This window comes from Schistocerca serialis, chromosome 2 (genome assembly GCF_023864345.2).
Source record: "Schistocerca serialis cubense isolate TAMUIC-IGC-003099 chromosome 2, iqSchSeri2.2, whole genome shotgun sequence".
NCBI classification, from domain to species: Eukaryota; Metazoa; Arthropoda; class Insecta; order Orthoptera; family Acrididae; genus Schistocerca; species Schistocerca serialis.
In genome coordinates, this window is record NC_064639.1 from 586,093,811 (window position 1) to 586,119,183 (window position 25,373).

The window sequence follows — 25,373 nt, forward strand, 5'->3', positions numbered from 1 at the left end:
AGCCTACAAGAGGTTTCTACATAACCTGGAATCCCTTTCTGAAAAGTGAGCTTCCGCACACACGTTATAGGCTCTAAATAGGACTGTATCATTAAGTCAGCGTTTCTCGCAAATGTAACGAACTAAATTTTAGTATTATGCTCTAACAGGCTCTTTTGTTTCTTCGTAACGAGCTCAATTTTGGCAGCTGCAGTAACGGATCCGTCTCGCTCTGATCTTCTGCCTGTTCCAAAGTGTTAAACAGGTACGGTGCTTAGCAACATGAACTTAAAAATGTGCTTAAACTCGAACGATTTTGCGCTTTCTCCACCCATTCACTTGGCCCTTGAAACTACCTATGAATGGACGTGCTCTAGTATATATTGCACTCGCAATAATTTCTTACTCAGGGAAAATTTGTATGATCTGCATGGTGGTATGTAGGTCTACGGTAGCTACGCATGGAATTTTGCAGTCTGAGTTTATATAGGACGCCACTGTGTGTTGACTGGATACACAAGTATCAAAAATACGAGAAGGATTCGTGGAAGTGGTGAAATCGATAAAATAATAGAAGACGGTAGGGATTTTTTAAAATTGTAATTACATCCTTTATTCATCGACAAATATGTGATGGGAGGAGGCTTTTTTGCAGTGTGAAAACGACACCCAGTTGGTACGAGTGTGAACGTATCATAATTTTTTATACTCCTATAAATAATATTGAGAAATGTTATGAAGCTGCTTGAACGTGTAGGTGCTGTGGCTTATGTTCCGACATATCATTAGACGTTTGTGGGAAGTAATCACACTACTATTCACGTACAAAATATTACGTATGTCTAGTCGGAAGGGAAGGATAGGTTTGACGTGGTGAACTGTGATTTCAACGCATTGAGGAGTACACCCGAGTATAAGGGGTGACAGATTCATTTCTTAAACAGATGCACAATATAGCAATGCAAGGGTTCAACTGGACCTGCTATAGTGTACAAACAGGACGGGCAATATGATTGTAACAAAACGTTCCCTCAGCGGCACCCATAAGTGTATCCACGGGTTTTTCCTGTTGCACTATCGACACCCACGTAGATTACAGTACGCCAGTCCGTATTGTTGATGTCTTTCCAATCCTTTCGTCCGCGGGTGCGCTCTTGATTATCGCATAGTGCCGAATACCTGCGCGCATTTTATAAGAGAGACTTGGCAGGATGCTGCTCCTTCTGGAAACGTTGACTGGAAAACTTAAATGTCGAATAATTTCCAAGAACTGAGGAGAATGAAGACATGTTGCTGGTGTGAGTGTGGGCATATCATAATTCTTGTCAGGTGCTGTATGCATATAAATGATAACTGCACTACTTGTGTGAAATGTGTATGTATTGCAGTGCAAAGTTGCTGTGGTTTATGTTCCACCATGTCCAGAGAAAACGGCTGTGTGTCCTATCGAGAGGGAGGTGTAGATTCAGCGCATCGATAGCTGTAAGGGTATGAGAGAGATTGTACATGGAAAATTATACGCGCTGTAAATATTAAGATTCGTTCCAGAACCATATCCGTCAAGAGGAGACATTTCCAGTACATCGCCCATTGTCAGACTGCAGCAGCAATCGTAATATTTCATTACAGTTACACTGATAAATACGTGCCTGGTTCCCAATATTCTTGTGAGTCTGGAAATGGGCGTAGAAAAAATAGCAGCAAGAAAGCAGGTTGGGCCGGAAATAGCATCCTTGCAGACGGCTTTATTCCAGGTTGGAGCTTGAGCACCAGTTCAGAGAGTCCAAGAAAGCTTCCAGCTTAGGAAAATTTGGCTCGCGGCTCCCTGTGGATGGTTGAATATTCAACTAATGGCCAGTTTGTATTGTGTCGCCTTCGGGAACACGAGTGTTGTGTGTATACTCAGCAGGAACTTCAGAAGATTCAGTATGACGAGTGCCTGCGCTGGGATTATAGATAGCATTCGAACTCCAACCACTGAGATCGTCCTGAGATTGGGGTCCTCCAAGGCCAGCTGTCTTCTCTCTGGCTAACGCGCTGCTGTGGTCCTGGGCTGCATTTACGGCCGGTCTCTGAGTACTGGCACTGTACTGCTGCATGCTGCGTGTTGCGGTCCGGAAAGTGAGTACGTGGGGCATGAGAGTGTTTACAATGATCTCACTCGTCTAGCCTTGAATGGTTGTGTTGCTCATCGCGACGGCATTTGTTGTTGTTGTCACTATCCTATCATGCAGTAGACCCTTTCCTCTATCCTTCTCTGTCCTGGTGTAGCTGAGAGAACCAGTCAACTTAGAAATTCTATAGAACTTTTAAAAAAGAAAGTACACTTAGCAAACCTGTAGTGGTCGTGGACTCTTTAACTGTGACGGTATAAATTCACGTAGAAATTTGAAATTCCAACTGTCATTTCATACATCACCGATTGCAATTGTCATGTCAAATAATAAGTGGTTTGTATTATTTCATGAAAAATCTCGTCAGAAACGTAACACTGTTGTTTACACATGCAAACTACTGTGCACTGTCGATATTTTTATTTTATTTTGAGTAGTTTTAAGCTGTTAACAAATTGTTTAAACGCTATGTTTACGATTTAATTAATATTTACCATGGCTCGTCTTCTGCGCAAAAATAAACATTCGAATTCTACAGAGCGAAATACGCTTTCGTATGACAGAAGAATACTGTGCAAAGGGGAGGGTGGCGCTGCATCTTGGTATACTCAAGACCAAATAACGTGCCTTATAATCTCTCAAATAGATATGTTTTATACATCAAACTATTCAGGAAGATATGCAGTACAAAATAGGCATATTTTTGAAAAATCGATTTTTTTAAATTTTTTGTCCTAACCCCCTAACTAAGTTTTCGGAAAAGCAAGTTAGATAACAACTCCTCTGGGCGAGGCAGTGTATATACACTCCTGGAAATGGAAAAAAGAACACATTGACACCGGTGTGTCAGACCCACCATACTTGCTCCGGACACTGCGAGAGGGCTGTACAAGCAATGATCACACGCACGGCACAGCGGACACACCAGGAACCGCGGTGTTGGCCGTCGAATGGCGCTAGCTGCGCAACATTTGTGCACCGCCGCCGTCAGTGTCAGCCAGTTTGCCGTGGCATACGGAGCTCCATCGCAGTCTTTAACACTGGTAGCATGCCGCAACAGCGTGGACGTGAACCGTATGTGCAGTTGACGGACTTTGAGCGAGGGCGTATAGTGGGCATGCGGGAGGCCGGGTGGACGTACCGCCGAATTGCTCAACACGTGGGGCGTGAGGTCTCCACAGTACATCGATGTTGTCGCCAGTGGTCGGCGGAAGGTGCACGTGCCCGTCGACCTGGGACCGGACCGCAGCGACGCACGGATGCACGCCAAGACCGTAGGATCCTACGCAGTGCCGTAGGGGACCGCACCGCCACTTCCCAGCAAATTAGAGACACTGTTGCTCCTGGGGTATCGGCGAGGACCATTCGCAACCGTCTCCATGAAGCTGGGCTACGGTCCCGCACACCGTTAGGCCGTCTTCCGCTCACGCCCCAACATCGTGCAGCCCGCCTCCAGTGGTGTCGCGACAGGCGTGAATGGAGGGACGAATGGAGACGTGTCGTCTTCAGCGATGAGAGTCGCTTCTGCCTTGGTGCCAATGATGGTCGTATGCGTGTTTGGCGCCGTGCAAGTGAGCGCCACAATCAGGACTGCATACGACCGAGGCACACAGGGCCAACACCCGGCATCATGGTGTGGGGAGCGATCTCCTACACTGGCCGTACACCACTGCTGATCGTCGAGGGGACACTGAATAGTGCACGGTACATCCAAACCGTCATCGAACCCATCGTTCTACCATTCCTAGACCGGCAAGGGAACGTGCTGTTCCAACAGGACAATGCACGTCCGCATGTATCCCGTGCCACCCAACGTGCTCTAGAAGGTGTAAGTCAACTACCCTGGCCAGCAAGATCTCCGGATCTGTCCCGCATTGAGCATGTTTGGGGACTGGATGAAGCGTCGTCTCACGCGGTCTGCACGTCCAGCACGAACGCTGGTCCAACTGAGGCGCCAGGTGGAAATGGCATGGCAAGCCGTTCCACAGGACTACATCCAGCATCTCTACGATCGTCTCCATGGGAGAATAGCAGCCTGCATTGCTGCGAAAGGTGGATATACACTGTACTAGTGCCGACATTGTGCATGCTCTGTTGCCTGTGTCTATGTGCCTGTGGTTCTGTCAGTGTGATCATGCGATGTATCTGACCCCAGGAATGTGTCAATAAAGTTTCCCCTTCCTGGGACAATGAATTCACGGTGTTCTTATTTCAATTTCCAGGAGCGTAGTTCAATGTTACACTGTGAGTTAACAGTGGACTTAAAACTACCAGAAACAGGTAATTACCCAATCGGTTTTTTAATCTCCACCATAGACATTGCCCATTGACTGTGAAACACGTATGTTGTGTGGCGGCGATGGCGAGGCATTGCAGAGTCTCTGACCAGAGAGCCATTTATCGTGGCTAGTCTGCGCTCGACCGCGCGAGAGTTGCGAGCGGGACTCTGTCAGTAGTCGTCGTGCAGTACAGTTGCGAGCGGGACTCAGTCAGTAGTAGTCGTGCAGTACAGTTTGTCAGTAGCAGTAGGGCAGAGCAGTATGTCGGTAGTAGCAGCCCAGTGCAGTTGTGTGTGAGGAGTCGGTGGGCGTCGACATGGCACTCTGGTCAAGATTCAGGATGAGGTATATTATTTTTAAATGCGCTCAGCTAATAATGTAAATTAACTGTTACTAATTTGTGCAACAATCGCCCCAATAATAATTTTGGTTTTCAAAGCAATTTTTTTACAAAGAATTCTTTAATGAAACAAATATTCCCTTGATATTCTTAAAGAAAAGCTTCCCTTAAATTCAAAATTTTTGCAATCAATTTCCTCCAAGCTATGGCAAAAACGATAAGAGCAGAAATTTGACATGCAGTTTCAATGAGGTAAGAAATTAATTATGATTTTTTTGCACAGGGCCAAAGACCGATATTTTGGTTTAATTGAGTTTACATTGTCACTGAAGTCTCATTAGCATTGAATTGTTTTTCGTTATTTTCGTGACAGCTTACACCTTGAGTCAGATTGCGATTCTCATTTTTATTGTCATTAAATTTATTTGCTGGGAGCTTACGTTAGGTTGTATTCTTGTTAACATTCAACTATTGTGTTTCAAAATTTCTCTGGGGAGCTTACACTTAGCTCAATGTGCATTAGCATTCATAAAATAATAATCTTTTAAATTTCGGTGGGGAGGTTACACTTGGCGACACCCAGTCCAGGATCGAATTTCGTTGAGAATCTTTTGAAAAACAGTCAGATATCTGCTCTTATTTGCTTAGATATAATTAGGATTTGGCGCAACGCTTTTACTAATCTTGTGACTTTCTTTCTACAGGTCAACGGCAATTCGTTGCTCTGTTGTATTTGTGTTTGTTGCTTTTTGCATCTGTGCTTATTTCTTTTGTGAACAATTGTGACTATTGTAAAAATGCCGCGAAAGACTGTGAATAGTGTATCGCGAGGTATTTTGAATGAAATTACCGACTTGAACAGCATGACCGATAGTAATTGTGACACGCAGTGTAATGATGACAATCCTGCGTTCACTGACAATCAATGCGTTCCAACCACTAATGATGACTTTTGTCTTAATGATGAACAAACGAACTCGGTTATGTCCTCTGTTGATTTGACGACAATCGATGGCGCGGGACGCTCTATTGTAATGAGCGCTGCCCAGCCTAACACAACCGGTTTACTAAATATACGTGATGAACACACAAATTTGTCTAATGAAAATGAACAGGATACACAAAATACGACGGATCTATTTAATTCCGAAATAGTGACTGACAGTGTGCGTTTGACTGACAAATCTTTTTGCAAATTACAGAATGACCAAATGGTCACACAGAACGTGACAATTGCATGTACTCCATCACAGAGCACCGAGAATGCAGCAGCTACTTTTGGTTTGGAACAATTTATGGCAGTAATGCTACAGTTTAAGAACGAATTTAGTGTAAATTCCAAACAACAGAGTGAAGATCTCAAACAACTTAGTGAGCAGAACAAACGGTTCAACGAAAAATTAGACAACAATTCCAGACAGTTAAATGAAAAATCAGACAACAGTTCCAAACAGCTTAGTGAAGAAATTAGAGCCGTTGCCGCGCAGTGCCATGACACTAAGGAACAGTTGCGCCTGGAAATTGAGGCTTGTTCAAGAAAAAGTAGCGAAGAAATTAAATCTGTTGCTCAAGAATTAAGGGAAATGCAAACAGCCCCAACAGAAACACTTAGAGCGGAAATTAGTACAGTCGCTAAACAATGCTCTGAAAGAGCTACACAATTACGCGACGAGTTTAAAGCAATGACAGCAGAACTTTCGCGCACAATGGATGAAAAGATTGACGTGAAATTCGAACAACAGAACACTCAAATTAACGAACGTCTTAGTCTTCAAATACAAAACAGTGATACGCGTTTCCGCAAATTTATTCAGGATCAAAATAAAGTCAAACGTCAAGTCATGGAAACAATCACTGCTCAGAGACAAGAAGACAAACGTAAAATGTTTGCGAAGGCAAAAATGTATGTAGACAATAATATTGCCACAGTGTCCGACGAAATGAATACCATCAAACAGTCGAACACAGAATTACGTGACGAAATTTCGGATCTTAAATCGAAAACAGACACATACACAACCGATTTTCAAGCAGTGACCGACAGACTCGAACAATTAGAACTAACAGAGGATTCTGATGTCGTCAAAGCTGACATTAAAAAACTGAATGAAACTACACGTAAATTGCAAAAACAGATTAATGCCACTGACACTAAAACCGATGATCAGGTAAAAATACTGACTGAAAAATGTGATGAACTGCCCAGTCGTATTGACGTCATTGAAGGTAATAATGACAGCAAATCAGACGATACTTCACCGGTTTCATTTAATCAAACACCTGAATTTCAAAATTTACAGCAGACAATTAATGAGATCGATTCGTCTAACAACACCTTGCGTAGAAAATTGTCAAGCTTACAGCAAGACGTAACAGAGATGAAAAATATTTCAGTTAATAATACATTACAGCAGACGCCACTTTGCGAACATTTGTCAGACTCGCGCAGCGCGTATAATTTTGGTAATCTACAGAGAGTACGGGACTTAGATTCCGAACAATCACAGTTCAATAGATTTTCTTACAATCCTGATCCTGTTCCATCATACAGAGATGATAGTTTCGATTACAAACATTTTCTATCAGTGAGGAAATTTAAAGTGTTTAGGAATGACAGAACACAGATTCACCCATTGGATTGGATACAGCAATTTAGCTTTGCTTTTCCACCGACTTGGCCTGTTACGCATAAACTTGAATTTATTTGCAGCTTTTTGAAAGGCGAACCGGCAACTCGTATGAGACCGATCGCGAGGGAATGCTACTCAGTAGAGGAATTTCAGAATGCTTTTCTGTCTGCGTATTGGTCGAAAACGACACAGCGCGGAATTAAAGATCAGTTAATTAGTTTGCCGAATTACGAGAACTCAAATTTTCCCAGTGTGACGCAATTTTTTGAGCACATGGTGCAACAAAACCAATACCTGAGTGAACCGTACAGTGAATCTGCACTTATACAATTATGCATTTCCAAATTACCACGGTCATTACGAGTGTCACTTCTAACGGGGCAGCAAAAAGAAAACATTTCAGCATTCAGGGATCTGTTGCAGCTTTTAGAAGTACAGCAATCTGATTATTCTTTTGTGAACAAAAATTTTTCATATAATAACCAGGGGCATCCAACTTACAGTAATTACGATCAGTCACGCAATTTTAATAGTAAAAGTAATAGACGTTTTAGGAATGACAACTCCCAGAGCTTTAATAACAGACTAAATTCCAATTATCAATTCCGTCGAAATCATCAGCAGCAGGAACCACACTTTAGTAACAATAGAGGTGTTTCACAACAACAACATCAAAACCAGCCGGTTAGCAAACCTAACCAACAATGGAATGCACAAGGTCAACCAGGCTTTAATGTTCCGCCGCGTACACGAATAGTCCCAGATCCAACAAATAGTAACGCACGGCAGCAAGGAAACAACTACGTACAGAGAAGACAGTATTTCAATTCCTATCGCAATACACCGTATAGGAATGACTATTACGACAGACGTAAAAACGATGAGCACAATTATCAGCGTACATATAATAACGGTCGGACTTACCAGCAACAAAATGATCAGCAACAACATATCCTGATGAATGAACCCGATAGTAGGTATCATCCAGAGCGTAATACGTCTGGAAGAAGTAATAGAACTGTTCAAATAGTAGAAATGCCACAACATCCAGCTGAAAATAGTAACACATTAGATAGAATCTGATTAGATACTGTACAGGTCGCATCTTCCAATAATACAAGCACTACTTTAGACACGCAAAATGTTGTTCACGAAAATGTAATTACTTTTGACGATATCAGAGACACTCTCTTGCAGGAAACACCATTTGTTCAGAAAACTATTTCACATCCTGTCATCGAAATTAAAATTGGTTCATCGAAATTTTCAGCAGTAATTGATTCCGGATCACCTATATCAGTAATAAATGAGGAGACTTTCAACGAGTGCAACAAAGAGAATACGTATCCTACATTACCATTAGGCAAAATGAAAGTAAAGGAGCAGTATCGAGTAAAGGAGTAGACGTTAAATTACAGACGCATTTATCATTTTGTATTGGAGGTCATACTTTCCACTCAAATTTTTGGATTGTTCCTTTACTGACAACAGACGTTATTTTAGGTACGGATTTTCTGGTACAACACGACGCAGTAGTTGATTTTCAGAATTCTTATTTAATGTTGAAGGATTAAAATATACGATTTGCTTTAGAATTTCAGCACTCACTATCTGCGGAAGAGCAAACAATTAATCGCACAGAGGTCATTTCCGTGTCACGTAACATAGACTGTAATCCCACATTGTTCACGGATACGTATGTACATAACTATAACACTCCAGACGAAGCTGACTACGACGTAATGCAAATGATTTCCGATAAAGTTAGACAAAGCAGTGCAAATACAGACGACGAACGCACGCAGCTACACGAAATTCTTTTACAGCAAGCTCCAGTTTTCGACAACATTCCTGGTACTATGTCCGGCTTTATGTATGAATTTCAAGTGAAACAGCACGATACATTTAAAGCAAAGCATTATCCCATTCCATATATCCACAGAGAACAGGTTAAAAAAGAGTTGCAGGATATGCTTGACCAAGGAATTATTGAACCGGCAGTTAGTCCGTACATAAACCCGTTACATATTGTTAAGAAAAAAGATGCGTCACTTCGCCTTGTACTTGATTCACGTCACATCAATGACATAATTATTAATGAAACAGACCGACCACAGTCATTAGAGGAACTTCTACAGAAATTTCACGGTACAGCTATTTATTCCACATTAGATTTGAAATCGGAATTTTGGCAAATTCAACTTCATCCGAATTGCTGAAAGTACACAGCTTTTCTCTGTTTTGGCGACTGTTATCAATTTTGCAAATTACCATTCGGATTAACTATTCTTCAGCAGCTTTTATTCGCGGTTTGAACACAATACTTCCGACAGAACTTAAAGACAGAATTACGACGTACGTAGATGACATTCTTATTGCAGAAGCTAACTGGTCTGAACACAATATGATTCTTGAACGACTGTTACAAACTTTTCATGCACAAGGACTCGCAGTTAACCTTAGTAAATCGCACTTTGGCAAAACTTCGATAAAATTTCTTGGACACGTAATTTCAGCAGAAGGCATTGCACCTGATCCGGAAAAACTTCAAGCTCTACGTGACATTACTATTCCTACGACAAACAAGCAATTACGCAGTTTTTTGGGCTTAATTAACTTTTTTTCGTAAATTTATTCATCACTCTGCTTTAGACACACCCAGATTATGCCAATTAACAGGAAAAACACTATTTGGTCTTGAGATAAGCAAGCACATTCTGAATTTGTGAACCTGAAACGTGCTTTGTTGAATGCTCCACTTTTGTCGCACCCAGATCTTACTAGAAATTTTTCCATTGCCACCGACAGTTCTAACACCGCTTTAGGCTTACATATTTTTTAGTAAATAGAAGAAGATGGCTCTACAGTAATTAAAAACATCGCTTTTGCAAGTCGCATTTTGTCACCCGCTGAACGAAATTATTCCGTTACAGAACTGGAAACATTATGTGTTGTATGGGCTTTCACGAGATTTCGGCACTTTCTTTATGGCAGACATACCACCGTTTACACAGACCACAGAGCGATACAATTTTTACTTTCGGCTAAGTTCACTCACGACAGATTAAGCAGATGGAAACTTTATTTGCAGGAATTTAATTTTACAATAGTTCACATTCCCGGCACACAAAATGTTATAGCAGACGCACTATCGCGTTCTCTGAGCAACAATCAGCAAGACGTAGCAACCAACTTCTGCAAAGCAAATTTCAGTGTCATGTACATTCAACAAGTTGCATTTGAAAATTTTATTTCGTCGTCATTACAGGACATAGCACAAGAACAAAATAAAGACAACGTGTGGAAAGAAATTAAACACCTTTGGCAAGATAGGAATAATGTTACGATTAGAAACCATTACACTGTACGCAATGACATTCTGTTTCGCCGCTCTCATTCTGACAGCAACAATTGGTTATTATGCATTCCTGACGAACTGGTTAACAAATTAATCTGGTACACTCATTTAAGTTACGCACATTACGGAGCAAGAAAATGTTTTCTTATACTGAGACAGAACTGTTATTTTACCAACATGGAGAAACGTATACGACGAGTTTTAGCGTCTTGTAAAATTTGCCAGAAAGCTAAGTCAGACACCACTTCACATATTCCTCCTTTATATCCCATTGTACCTGTTAAATTAAGACACATGGCCGCAGTAGACATTTTTGGTCCTATTCCGAGAACTAACAGAGGTTTTTGCTACATATTTGTCGCTGTTGAGCTCACTTCAAAATTTGTTACCTTCACTCCGTAACGCAAAGCTACTGCTAAAACTGTTTCGAAAGCATTTGTAAAACATTTTCTATTTCATGTAGGGCATGTGATGAAAGTAATTTCTGACAATGGATCACAATTTCGTTCTGCTATATGGACACGCATGTTACGAGCTAGAAACATTTCTCCGATTTATATATCCAAGTACCATGCTTCTTCGAACCCCTGTGAAAGATTAATGAAAGAAATTGGTAAGCTGTGCCGAATATACTGCCACAAAAGACATATTGATTGGGATACACACATACTCTCATTCCAAGAAGTAATTAATTCCATTCCAAATGAATCCACTATGCTATCTCCGTCTGTTATACTGAAAAACGTTGACTAAGACACCATGAAATAATTAATATTTCGCTGAACAACATCAAACGTGCCGCAGAGCGCCGAAGAAGACAACAAAAACAGGTTTGTAGACGCCGAGACTTTCACATTGGACAGAAGATATTAGTATGTACACACTATTTATCCAGCAAATTAAAAGGTAAGTGCAGTAAACTTGAACTTCTATACGCAGGTCCATATCGGATTCGCAGCATCCCTCATCCCAATGTTGTGCACGTCGAAACTTTGAGAACCAGAAAATCGAAAGGCAGCCACCATTGGTCAAATATTAAACCCTTTATTGAATGAAGACACTTTACGATTCAACACACTATGATGCCATTTACTAATGCAATTATATTCACATGACTAATTATTGATGATTATCGTATTTTTCTTGGCAAGTGCCCGGCAAGGTAAGGTTAGCAGGTCGCTTTTCTTGTCGTTACACATCAGACCGTGCATATTTTTCCAGATGAACTTACGTATTTTATGAATAATTATGCAATTCTATGTAATGACGTATTAATTTTATCAAATTCTCTCTCCATTAAAGTCTTTAATTCTCGCCTCTATTAACTACACTACATACAAGCTGAACACAACGAACGTCACATTTTGTCTTTTTATGTACGTTTGTTTTCATGTTTTGTTTATATGCACTGTGAAATAGTTAAGGTATAACACACCAGCTGATTTTGACATTCTTTTTGCCCTATGACATCTCAAGATCGTGACTGTTTTACGTTTTTTTGCTGCTGCATTGTATTATTCTGTGTACATTTTTGCATCTGAACACTGTCAATGTCTTTGACATATTACGTTTTCTGTCATGTTATGCTGTATGGTTAATTATGTCACCATAAACCAGTCATTATTTAATGGGTATATGATTTAAATGTAAGGCATTAATCTCTGTTCATCAATTTCAGAAAGAAATGATGCGTGTAAGAAATAAATTCAACAGGAATGGGAATTTCACCTACGAAATAAACAAAAGAAGATGCAATAACTTTATGAGGAAGAGTAAATGGATCAGGATTAACAAGCATTAACAAGAATATACTATACTCATCGTAGAATAGCAGTCTTAACTAATTTTTCTTTCAGAATACAAGGTGATTGATGCAGGCTGTCAGACAGAACTACACATCTTAGTTTTAGTGGTGAAATATGCTAGAGATAAGGAATAGTTGTGTAATGAGTAATGAAGTGATTTTTTGCAGATGATAATGAGTGCTGATAAATAATGATGAAGAATATGCTACTATGAATAATGAAGTTTTTCTTTACAGGTGATGATGATAATGGAGTTTTTAATGATATGGATAATGAAGTTTTCTTTGCAGATGAGGATAATGTTGAAGTTATATTTAGGCTATGTAGTTATTTAAGTATTTGTTGCAGTTCGTTTTGACAGCAAGTGTTATATTGCACAGTATAATGACTGAAGGTTTTGGAAAGGACAGCTATGGAACACATTTTTATACACATTTCACTACCTGTTAATTCGAAGTTCACTACTTTTCACCATAAAATCCATTTCTCTTTTCAACTTAATAATCCATTTTTATATATTTTTTGCAGGAGAAATTATTTATGAGATTAATGTGCTATAAGCAGTTGTTCATTAAATCTATGAATGTGGTTACATATACTCTACTTGTTTCATAATCTTGCCACAGCTGACTTATGACGAATGACGTTACACATTTTTCATTTATACCAATAACCCAGAGCAAATTCTTCTCTCTTGCTTTCCCCTATAATTACCCTAAGCAATGCATTGCTAACAAAAAAATGTATTACCAGTCCCAAATAATGTTACTAGTTTAAGAGAATTTTGAATAATACTGATCAGGTCTGAATAGTATGTCACTTCAGTAATGACTTCTTAATGATACAAATATATATATATATATATATATATATATATATATAAAATAATGCTTTGTAATGGGCAAATAACTGCCACTGTTTATTGTAATGAGACTACTTATAATGCCCATGATTATTAATACTATGACTGTAATTAACTGATTTTTAATCATGACTTCTTAATGGTGTGTATCACCAGTTTTAAATAATGCTATTCATTTAAGAGAGTTCTGAATAATACTGAATGATGAACAATGTTTTATACTATTCAATACTTACTGGCCACTGAGTGCCAATAATTAATCTAATTAAATGAATTATGATCTTTCATGTTTTGGTAACTGGCCAATGAGTGCCAATAATTAATGTCACTAAATGAATTATGTTATTAATTATGCCATTAATTAGCTCTTGTTTTCAATGTTCACTTTTCATGTTTTGGTAAATGGCCAATGAGTGCCAATAATTTGTATCACTCAATGTATTATGTTAACGCTAGGCCAATAATTGACTCTCCTTTTCAATTAAGACTACTGATGAACATTATTCTGTCATACTAAATATGCTTTGTATCTGGCCAAGGACTGCCACTGTTTATTGTAATACGATTACCCATGATGCCAATAATTTAATTTTGTGAACATTATTCTGTAATACTACATACTTGGTACAGAAATGTTCAATAACTGGGCTATGAATGCCGCAAACTACTACTGTAATTCTCAATGAAGCCTATTATGTGACTTAATGTCCTTCACTTTATGATCTAACTACCCTGAATTACTGCAATATCCATTTGTCCTGTCCATCCTCATGGAGCACTATATTTGGTTTTTGCACTAATTCTACGTTGGTGTGCCTTGTAAGAGAGTGGTGTTGACACGACATGCTGTCCACCACCGTGAGCGATGAAGACGTTATTATGGTCCCACTGTTTGGTGTACCTAATGTACTGCCAAAATAAAAACATGGAACATTACTACAACAGTTCAGTGTCTTGGCTACGCTGATAAATTCTGATGGAAAATGAACTTCAAATTGTGTCACTTGGTGTTGTACTTCTGTGGAAAGATATGGACGTTCAGAACAGCTGAGTGCAATCTAAAGTGCTACAACCATGATGCAATCCTTCCCTTTCCTATCCTAATAGTGAAAATCATTTTTTTGCTAACATCATTTATGTTCATGGGATATACATTTTTTTCGATTTGCTGGACTCCAGTGCGAGTACACTTATGTCACTTGTCGACATGATTTTTTTGCCATTATGTTTATTTGTTGTGAAAATGCTAAAGACATTTTTTCGATTTGTTCTGAAGTACAGTATATATGCACTCTTGTCTTTTATATTGTATATACATTTTTTATTTTGATGATATGTTCTAAACTACAGTGCATGTGCACTTATGTTATGTGTTAATATGTTTTCTACTGAACTTCAGTGCCTGTGCACTTTTCTCATTTTTCAATATGATTTGTACTCATTCTGTATGTTCAATACTTCAGTGCGTTTGCACTTATGTCATTTTTTACTCATTGTATATACATTTCGTCATTTGCTGATATGTTCTCAACTGCAGTGCATGTGCACTCATGTCACTTGTCAATATGATTTTTTGCCATTCTGTTTATTTGTTCTGAAAATGCTAAAGAATTTTTTCAGTGCGTGTGCACTTTGTTATCTGTCAAATAATTTGTATATACATTTTTCTGATCTGCTAATATGTTTTGTACTCATATCTTGTCTTTGTTTGAAATGTTTTGTACTCGGTGCATGTGCACAACATTTAATTCATGTATCTAAATATTCTGTAAATTGTACAAGTTGATTAATTAAAAAAAAAAATTGCCGTACTTGGCATGTCCAAATGACTCACCACTGCCAAATTTTTGCCCCCCCAGTGGAGGGTTATGAAACACATATGTTGTGTGGCGGCAATGGCGAGGCATTGCAGAGTCTCTGACCAGAGAGCCATTTATCATGGCTAATCTGCGCTTGACCGCGCGAGAGTTGCGAGCGGGACTCTGTCAGTAGTCGTCGTGCAGTACAGTTGCGAGCGGGACTCAGTCAGTAGTAGTCGTGCAGTACAGTCTGTCAGTAGCAGTAGGGCAGAGCAGTATGTCGGTAGTAGCAGCCCAGTGCAGTTGTGTGTGAGGAGTCGGTGGGCGTCGACATCGCACTCTGGTCAAGATTCAGGATGAGGTATATTATTTTTAAATGTGCTCAGCTAATAATGTAAATTAACTGTAACTAATTTGTGCAACAATCGCCCCAATAATAATTTTGGTTTTCAAAGCAATTTTTTTACAAAGAATTCTTTAATGAAACAAATATTCCCTTGATATTCTTAAATAAAAGCTTCCCTTAAATTCAAAATTTTTGCAATCAATTTCCTCCCAGCTATGGCAAAAACGATAAGAGCAGAAATTTGACATGCAGTTTCAATGAGGTAAGAAATTAATTATGATTTTTTTGCACAGGGCCAAAGACCGATATTTTGGTTTAATTGAGTTTACATTGTCACTGAAGTCTCATTAGCATTGAATTGTTTTTCATTATTTTCGTGACAGCTTACACCTTGAGTCAGATTGCGATTCTCATTTTTATTGTCATTAAATTTATTTGCTGGGAGCTTACGTTAGGTTGTATTCTTGTTAACATTCAACTATTGTGTTTCAAAATTTCTCTGGGGAGCTTACACTTAGCACAATGTGCATTAGCATTCTTAAATAATATACTTATAAATTACGGTGGGGAGGTTACAACTGGTGGAAACTGGGGAGATGACACCTTGGTCCTGAAGCAGTTCGAGTTCTGCCTGAACAGTCTCACGTACAGCAGATGGAATCGAGAGGGCTTGGCAAAACTTAGGAACCACCGAAGGGTTCAAAGAAATGTGACCTGTAAGGCTTTCAGCGTCGTTTCAAAATCTCTTTACATGACGCGCATGGGTTATCAAGATCAGACAAAGGCATTGTGTTTGACTTTAAATTGACATGGTCGTATATTGTGAACCTAAAACTCGTACAGCGTCTAAACCGAAAATGTTAGTAGGAACAGGGAAGTGAATAACTACAAAGGCTAGTGCATGTTCAATATTTTTGTCCTCTGTGGAGAGCGACAGTTCTCTGTGGAGAGGAATTGACCTGCAACAGGAAGACAGGACACGACACTGGGTCCATCGCAATGGAGGCAAACTGAACTGGCGATATGTGACCTCGTTGATTACAGACACGGCTGCGCCAGTGTCCAGCTGGAACTCTAAGGACTGGCAGAACAGCGCCAAAGCCAACGTGATCTTCCTTTGCAGCAAGGAAACCTCCAGTTCCACATCCGCGACTGTATGTGCGATAGTGTTGACCTCATACTGCTGCTGAGCACATGACTTACGGATAACTTGTTGATGTAAGGCGGCCAGATGAGCAGTTTTGCCACAGACCCAGCAGTTTGCTGCAAGATGCAGGCATTGGCTTCTGTTAAGCTAGCTGCCCCATTCCTGACAGTGAAGTATACTGGGGCACACTTGCATGTGGCACCAGAACAAGACAAGAATGTTAATAAATTAAAATGAAACTAGTACATTATAACCGATGGATGTCTGTGATAGGCTCGATAATGTGGATCGCTGTCTGTGGGCGACCACAGAGGCAAAGATATTGCTTTATTGGTGGAAGAGAGCACTGGGCACACAGTTGTAAGTAGCTGCCTGTGAGGGAGAGACTGTGGAATAGACGGTCTTTGTGGTGTACTATGTGAAGCCACCAAGTGTTAGATTAATTTAGGTATGCTAGTATTGTTGAACGTGGAAGCAGCAGTCTTCATGTAAGCAAGGTTAAGGTATTAAATGATTATGGTTTCTGTTTTTGTCAGTGCGTTAGTATAGATGAGTTGGCTGATAATTTGCAGTTGTTGAGTAACCCCAGAATGTACATAAACTGTTTTGATAAAAAGGCAAGTTACATATTTCATTTTTGTAATACATCTAAGATTTATTAACAGAGCTTTATTTAATTTGATGATTTGCATTTATATTGGATTAACGAAGTTAGACAATACTTGCTATTTAAATCTCATTGTTTGTGAATCAATTTTGGGTAATGCAACTACAATTGTCAGATGTTTTTGAAAAGACAAACTTAACTTGCAGTATAATTTTGCCAAATAAAAGAATCAGTGTTAGCAATCACCACAATTAGTACCGCCTCCCTGACCAGGTCATATATTATTACAATGCATCTCCACCTTAGGGTCTTTGCGCGACCCAAGAATCTGCTTCACATTCTTCAAGTGTTCATCTCTGTTTTGCACCCGATGTACTTATCGACATATTGGCCGAATTATGACTTTGTCTTTATTATCTTCCGTGAAAACTATTTATAGCGCAACCGAACATTGCCCCAGCTCTGTCTGCTTTCCTCTGCAGGTATCAGGTACCTGCAATAATATTACGCCTGCCTTTGACGTATTCCATGACAAACTGTTGCAGATACATGGCCCACCACGCTAATCACGGATGTGTGAGGCAACACCTCCTCAGAAAACTTAGTGCCTGATCATCAGTCAACACCACACTAAGATTTCCTAATAGATAACCTTCAGACGTTTGTAAACCACACAAAACGGCCAACGCATCCTGCTTGGCAACACAATGATTCCACTCCGCTGTCATAATGTCCTGCTCGCAAATGAGAGCATATGATGTTGAGCTTCTCCTTCATTACCTTCTAATTGGAAGACATCTACACCAGTTCCATACAAACACACGTCAGCTGTTATAGGGAAGGGCTTGTAAAGTTGGTATGGTACAAAATTTTACTAGTGAACAGTTGTAACTTGAGGTCTTGGAATGACACTTCACATTCTGCAGTCCATGTCCATACCACGTTCTTCTTGAGCAATTGGTTCAGAACTAGTTTTTGCAGTCATATGACGATACAAAAGACGTATAATAACCAATAAGACTGGACATGGGCCTGAGGTGTTTCTTTTTTTTTTTTTTAATTTTCGAGTTAGGAACTTCGTCGATTGCTTGTAACATTCCCCTCCATACTGACGCCAGGGCCTAAGAATTTTATCTAATTTTTAACCAGTTCAGTTTTACCAAATTTGAGCTTCATTTTGGGTTTCTGTATGGATGCAAACACATGCCGCAACAGTCTACAGTGTTCTCCCTGACTGAATGTAGCTAACAACATGTCATCGATGCAAACAGTCGGTAAATCCTTAAGTTCTGTCCCAATACTTTGTGCATTGCCTTAACATTTACACACACTGAATATTTAAACCAAATGGCACTACACGGAATCAACAGCACAAGACGCCATACAAAAATGCCGTGAACTTTATTGATTCCAGGGCTAGTCTGAGCTCCCAATATCCTCATATTACGTCCACTGACTATAAAAGCTTCGTCCTATGAAATCGTTGTAGCAGCTCATTAACTGACATTGATCTGTCACGTTCTCTATCGACTATCTTGTTTAGCTTTCTAGCATCTAGTAGGAGACACATATTTCCAACCTTTTTCGAGAGCAAAAATAATGGATTAATGTATTCACTGCTTGCCTGCTCGACAAAACCTCCTCAGTTGACTTCTTTCTGTTCAGCTTCGCTTGTGCAAAAGGCACAGTAAACTTCGCGTGGTCTTTTATATTCATCCTAAAGTCAAACTCTTTACAAAAATCAGGGGAATCAGGAAACAGAACACCACTCTTTACCAAAAACTCCTTTCATGTTTCATTCTCTGCTTCTGACATCTGTATAAATTTGGTTCTCTCAACTGCCTCGTCTGTGATCTGTTTTTGGTCTTTGACCAACAGTTTCTGCTTACTCTCAGACGTTACTTACTCTGTGTGCTAAGTCTTTGTACACTAACTAGCCTACTCTCTTGCGTGAAATGCACTTCTTCTGGGTACTTACCATCCATAGTTCTCGTACCTTCGCCCTTCTACTTTACAAAAGATACCACTACAGTGTTTTCCCTTACATGCAGTTTTAAATGACATATATCAAAATTCACATCACAATAATAATCACTAAAAAAATCAGCCCCTACAATCATGAAGACACTCAGCTACGAAATAATTAAAAAACGCTCCAGTATAACATCTTAAACTGCACAGGTAGCATGACTTCTTGACTGGTTGCTTTTAACAGCTTCCTTGTTGTTCTGCAGATTTTAATACTTGATACCAGCATGACTATTATGTCCGGTTTACTTGTCAAAGCTTCAAAATCGCCTAAATCTTGGGACTTCTGACTATGAGTAACTCGTACCCCACTCCTCTTACTACTACTATTACAATAGGATTAATATCAGCTTCAACTAGCACCAGCTCCTCTTCACCTAATAAATTTATAATTACTGCATGAAATTACATAGCATCTCGATTAATGATAGTATTAAAGCATTTTGCTCATCATACTTGACATGTGAAGACATTGGCTCCTCTACTGAATCTGTCATTGATCGATCATCATCAATACCAGTAACCACTAAATCAATTCATATCGAGTAGTACTCATTCAGTTTTCACTTGCTCTGCTGAAAGAATACTAGGAGCTTCTACCATCCTTTCATCTCCTTACTGTACTCGTGTCGAGTACATATCAGGACTGAAAACTTCAGTACTACTCGGTTCATGCTTAGTTCTGTCCATATCAATTATACCAACTGCTTCACACTGTGAAGTGGAATCTCCAGCGTCCTTATCATTATCGGTCATTTTGTTCTGAAGCATTACGAGTGTGTACAATAGTTGGAAAATAATCCGAGATCGTAGCTTTTGAAGTCTTTTTCCTCTCGCCGTTCGCAGGTGTGTTGACTGTTGTCGGTGATGTGGTAGGGGCGTTGCCTCGTTGATTGGAACCGCCATTCTCCATGGTCAACATGCCTGGCGCAGGCTACATCTGCACCTCCCACTGACCAATTGACGACCGGAAAGACGATCTTATTTGTGCCCTGCTGAAGTGCATGGACTGCTGGAACTCTACCATTCTGTTGTTAAATGGATGAGCCAAAACCTCCAGCTGTTACTTCCAACACACCTTTCTAAACTAAAACTGCTCTTGGAAAATACAGGGTGAACTTATTTCATCCTTATTAATAGCACAGCAGTATTCCATGCCATTTCCCGGCCTCACAATGCACCAGTTTGTAACATTTTACTCCACCCCTGTTATGAATTTATTTTTATTTAGCATTGGAATAAGGCTTGCCATAATCAGCACATTGTAGATTGATTTGTTCTGACATGTTCATATATCGGTTTACACAGAGAGAAAATAAAAGCCAAAAAGCATGTCAGCTATTAATATGGAACAAACTGCTTGACGCAGTAAATGCAGGATTAAAGGGGTGCGTGACAGGGGTACGATACAAACCCACCTTCTTACACTGTGTACTCAAGGTCCAGCCACCCATAATTGATTTTTAACCTTTACCTGTTCTTAACTGTTGTCAGTGGTGGCTCGTGCAAAATTTTACCGTTGTGCCAAGTAGTGACCTATAGCCTTTTGACTTACAAGGGTAATAATCTACATAACTAAATTCAGTATAATAATTTTATATATATATATGTATATATATACATATATACATTTTATGTATATATATATATATATATATATATATATATATATATATATATATATATATATATATAACTGTTTAAATGTGTTTAAATTTTGTAATTAATTGTTTACACCTTGAGGTCCAACCACTTAGGAAAATTTTGGGCCCATACAACCAGCTATTTATAGCATTCTTTAAATTATTACTGGCTCATCTGTGCTTGATGTATGTTACATAATAAAAAGCCCAAGCTTCAAGGTTTAATTTTGACCTTTATTGTAGTTCTCTGACACTTTACAAGCTATGCAATGATGGTTACAGAAAGTATAATTTTGACTCAAAAAAGAAAAGTGCGAGGTGTGGATTTCAGTACATTCACACATAACTGCATTTTGTGTGGTAAAGTCTGAAGCATTCTGACATGCAGATAGGTGTGTTACAGCCAGGGCAATACCATCTTCTTTCCTTCATGCTTGCTTTGCCAGTTGATTGTTCGGGCTGCTCTGAAAAAATCTTGCTCATCCTTGTTGGTTGTTGCTTCTTCTCAGTTGCAGGAATTTTCTCAGGGAAGTGTCGTTCTACAAGCCGTTTGCTGATGTTTGAACTAGTGACAGTTTCTTGAGCCACAGTTGATCCCTCCATCAATGTGGCTCAAAAAGGTGGAAAAATGACAGTTTTTCTTCTCATTAGGGTTTATAGTCTCACGATAAAAAACAAAAGCGTTCGTTGCAGACATTAGGAACAAGGGAAAAAATAGTTTTTTCCACCACTTCATTTGTTTCCTCTTGAAAGGATAATAGGAGATCATCGTATCACTTCTATCAACCCCTGTTTTGTTCGTATTATAATCAAGAAGAGGATCCGGTTTTGGCTTGATCTTGACACCATCCTTCATACGAACAGAAGTGTTTGAGGTTGTCATTTAGTATTTTCAGGAAAGGCATAAGACATCCCTCATGTCCTCCAAACAAAGCGGGTGGTTTCGCGTCATTGACACCGACTGATTCCTTTTGAGTTTCTTCAAAACAATTCTTTTGGCAGTTCCTTTCGATTAGCCATACATGTGCCTACAGCTTTCGTTTTATTTTGCCATAAAAATCAAGAACTGCTGGGGAGCTATAAAATCTGTCCATATAAACAGTGTGACATATGCCCAAATAATCAGCAAGCAACCTCTGAAAGAGTGGTATTATGGAATTGTCTGTCGATCCTTTCCTAGTGTATACTTCGAATCCCAGAACGTAACGAGTCTTTGAATCAGAAACAATAAACATTTTTATTCATACTTGACTGGTTTATTTTTTATGTAGGCATGAAAGACCACTCGCCCACGAAATCCACACATGCCTTCTTCAATGGTGAGGTTTTTTGTAGCAGTAAAATGATTTCTTACATTCTCATAATAGATGATAGAGAAAAGGTCTGATATTATGCTGTGGTAGAGCTCTGGAAATGTAGATAGAATTGTCATTCAAATGTAAATTTGGAAGTATGGCCTTGAACCAATTTCTGCTCATTATAGATCCTGGGAAATGGATTGAAAGAAAACTATTGACAGATCAGTAGTTTGCCTATTTTGGTTTCCTCACGAGGCACATATGAATAATTATGGCGAAAAACAAATTCATTTCGTGAAGCTATACTCCAACCCATGAATGCCAAACGCTGTTGGCTTTAGTTTGGAGCCTGCCTTCAGTTTATCATAAACACACTTTGCATACCTGTTCGTTTCTGATTTTATCTGAATGTGGAAAGAAAATAGAAAACACATCAAGTGGGGTGGATCTTTCATCAACTGCAGCTATTACTCCAGTTACGTCGCAGAATTGTGGCAAAGGTGACTATAGGTCCTCGAATCTCCAACCCAAATAAGTATACGTTGATTTCGTTTGCGAAAACCGCTGCCTCTTCCGTGGTGGTGCAGAAGACTGTGTTACAGCAGAAGAACTTTGTCGCTTGGAAGTTGTTTGAATAGCAGCATATTCGCCATCAGGTTTCTCTGTAAAAAAAAAAAAAAAAAAAAAAAAAAAAAAAAAAAAAAAAAAAAAGGGGACGAGATTAAAACAAATAAAACGTAACTATCCGTAATTGCAATGCCAGTGTCTGAAGCAACAGTACTAGAGACGACAAGTTATATTAGTCTGCAGCTTACCTGACTTTGAATCTTCTTCAGACTCTTTCCACTCAGATATTTCTCCTATTTCTCCCTCCGATCCAGAATCAATCAAGTTTTCTTCCAGTGCCTCTAAAATTTCTGATCACTTAATAAACGTGACATGTTTGTAGCGGGATCACAGACAGCGATGAAACCGAACGAAACCGCGCGCGACAACGCGAGCACACAAGGGCTCAGTCAGGCGCCAAGTAATTCTAGAACATGACAACAAATCGCAGCACATGTCACGGTACAGCCAGCGAGACGTCAATACAATATTTTCACACGAAAATGTCGGTTTTGGGCGACAGGAGGCTTGCACGGCGTGAAAAATTGCGGCCCGAGCTACACTCGGGCGTGGTCCATTGAGCTCAGTGCCGCGGCGTGAGCTACACTCGGGCTTGGTCGACAAAGTGTTACAATTTTGAGCAATAAAAGGAAATAAAAAATTAGGGTAGAAGTGAGAATCTAGCCCAAACTGACGAACTGTCAGTCAGAGTGCTTGTCCACAGAACAACCAAGCCAATATATGAAACGCTGCTCAAAAAATCCCACATATTCTATGAGGAAATCTTTAGAGAGCACTTTATCTTTTCCTACAGCCCACTCAGGCGAAATGTTCTAGGAACTTGAAGGGGGATCTACTTTCTTCTACTCACATACTTCGAGCCAGATCAGTGAACCTCGTCTCACGCCCTCCTGTTGTTAGATTTACGTTTGGAGTAGATCAACTTAACCCTTTAAATCTCACTTCTCCTTCAAAGATCTAGTGGAAAAGAGCCTCTTTAGCAGACCATCTGCAAAAACACTTTCATTCTAAATTTCCTCCTATACTCGCTTTTTTACCACCGTCAATGGGCTTCTCACTTACAAGCATAGTAATCGTAAATGCATGGAACATATTAGTTTTATATATATAAATTGAGTTGTTTAAGTATATTTAACTTTTATAATGAACCGTTTCATATTCTGAGGAATAAAATTAATTGAAAAAATTATGGTGGCAGTGGGAATCGAAAATGAGTCGACAGATTGCCAAGTCAGTACAAATGAACACTTATATTTCAAAAATCTTTCATTGTAGCTACTAAACTGCAGTGAATTACAATGTTATGCAACTTAATCGTTACAGAAGCATCGTTCGAATTGTTATATTAATTATGGAATTAATTTAAAAAATTAAATAAACAAAAATTAAACTAAGGGGCAATATCAGTCACGAATCGTATCGACCGCATGAACAGATTTTAACTTATTCTTGCAGAACATTTTCACTGTGCAGTGTTGATGTGTTGATTAAACTACTTTCAGATGTGAATTAAAGAGCTAACAAGTGCCACAGCACTTGTCACATAATTCTTTTTCCTTTTTTTTTTTAGATATACCTGTTGTTATGCTGCACCCAATCAGTCAAAACAATTTTAAGCTTGATAACTTTTTGTAATTGACACTTCGTTTATATGTTCAATAATGTTGTTAGCTCCCAGATTATTAATGACATAATTTACTGTCCCATCAACCAATGAATGTATTGAGCCTGTTGCCTGCAGAGCATTGTTGGTACAAAATGGTCTGTCATGATATTGTAAGAAAAGCTAGCTAATCTGTAAGCAATTTCCAGTTTTATGTATTGTCAGCACATGCACATCTGTGTACTACTATACCCACAATATTACATTTCTGACAAAGGTTTGTTTGGCTAATTCCAATTGAATCGGCCTTTCAGTTGTACTATAGTTTCATACCATGCTCTAAGTATGTCACATGAAACTCCATCCAATTTTATATGTTTCTGTACAGCATCACATTCGTTATTAGGAGATTTCCTTCCTATTTTGTTTCTCCCTTCACTTTTCTTTCTGTAAAGTATAATATCTCTGGTCGCTATCTGTTGCGAAGTAATGCTCTCGTTGTTGATGTAACTTATGTCCACAAAATATGTCCTTACGTGCTGGACCTGTTGATTTATTTTTTGCCGTTGTACCAGTGCTTGGAGACTGTCAGGCCTAAGAGTTTCAATAATTCAAATGTAATGCTGTCTGTATCTTCTTCTAGAATAGCAGCAGTCCTTTCTATAAAAAGTGCACAGGCTTTGCGTTTTATGTCAGTTAGTCCTAAATCTCTCTTTTCTTGATCTAGAGTGGATGTTCTTGTGTCTACTCTGAATACTTCTCCTTCCCACAGGTGGTTGACATTATATTCCTGGCTATTATTTTGAGTAAGAGAAACAGTTGTGTCATGCAGAAAGCGTAAGAGAGAATACAGCTGTTAATTAATATCATTCTTAGAACTTGATTTATATTATTGTGTAGGTACTCTC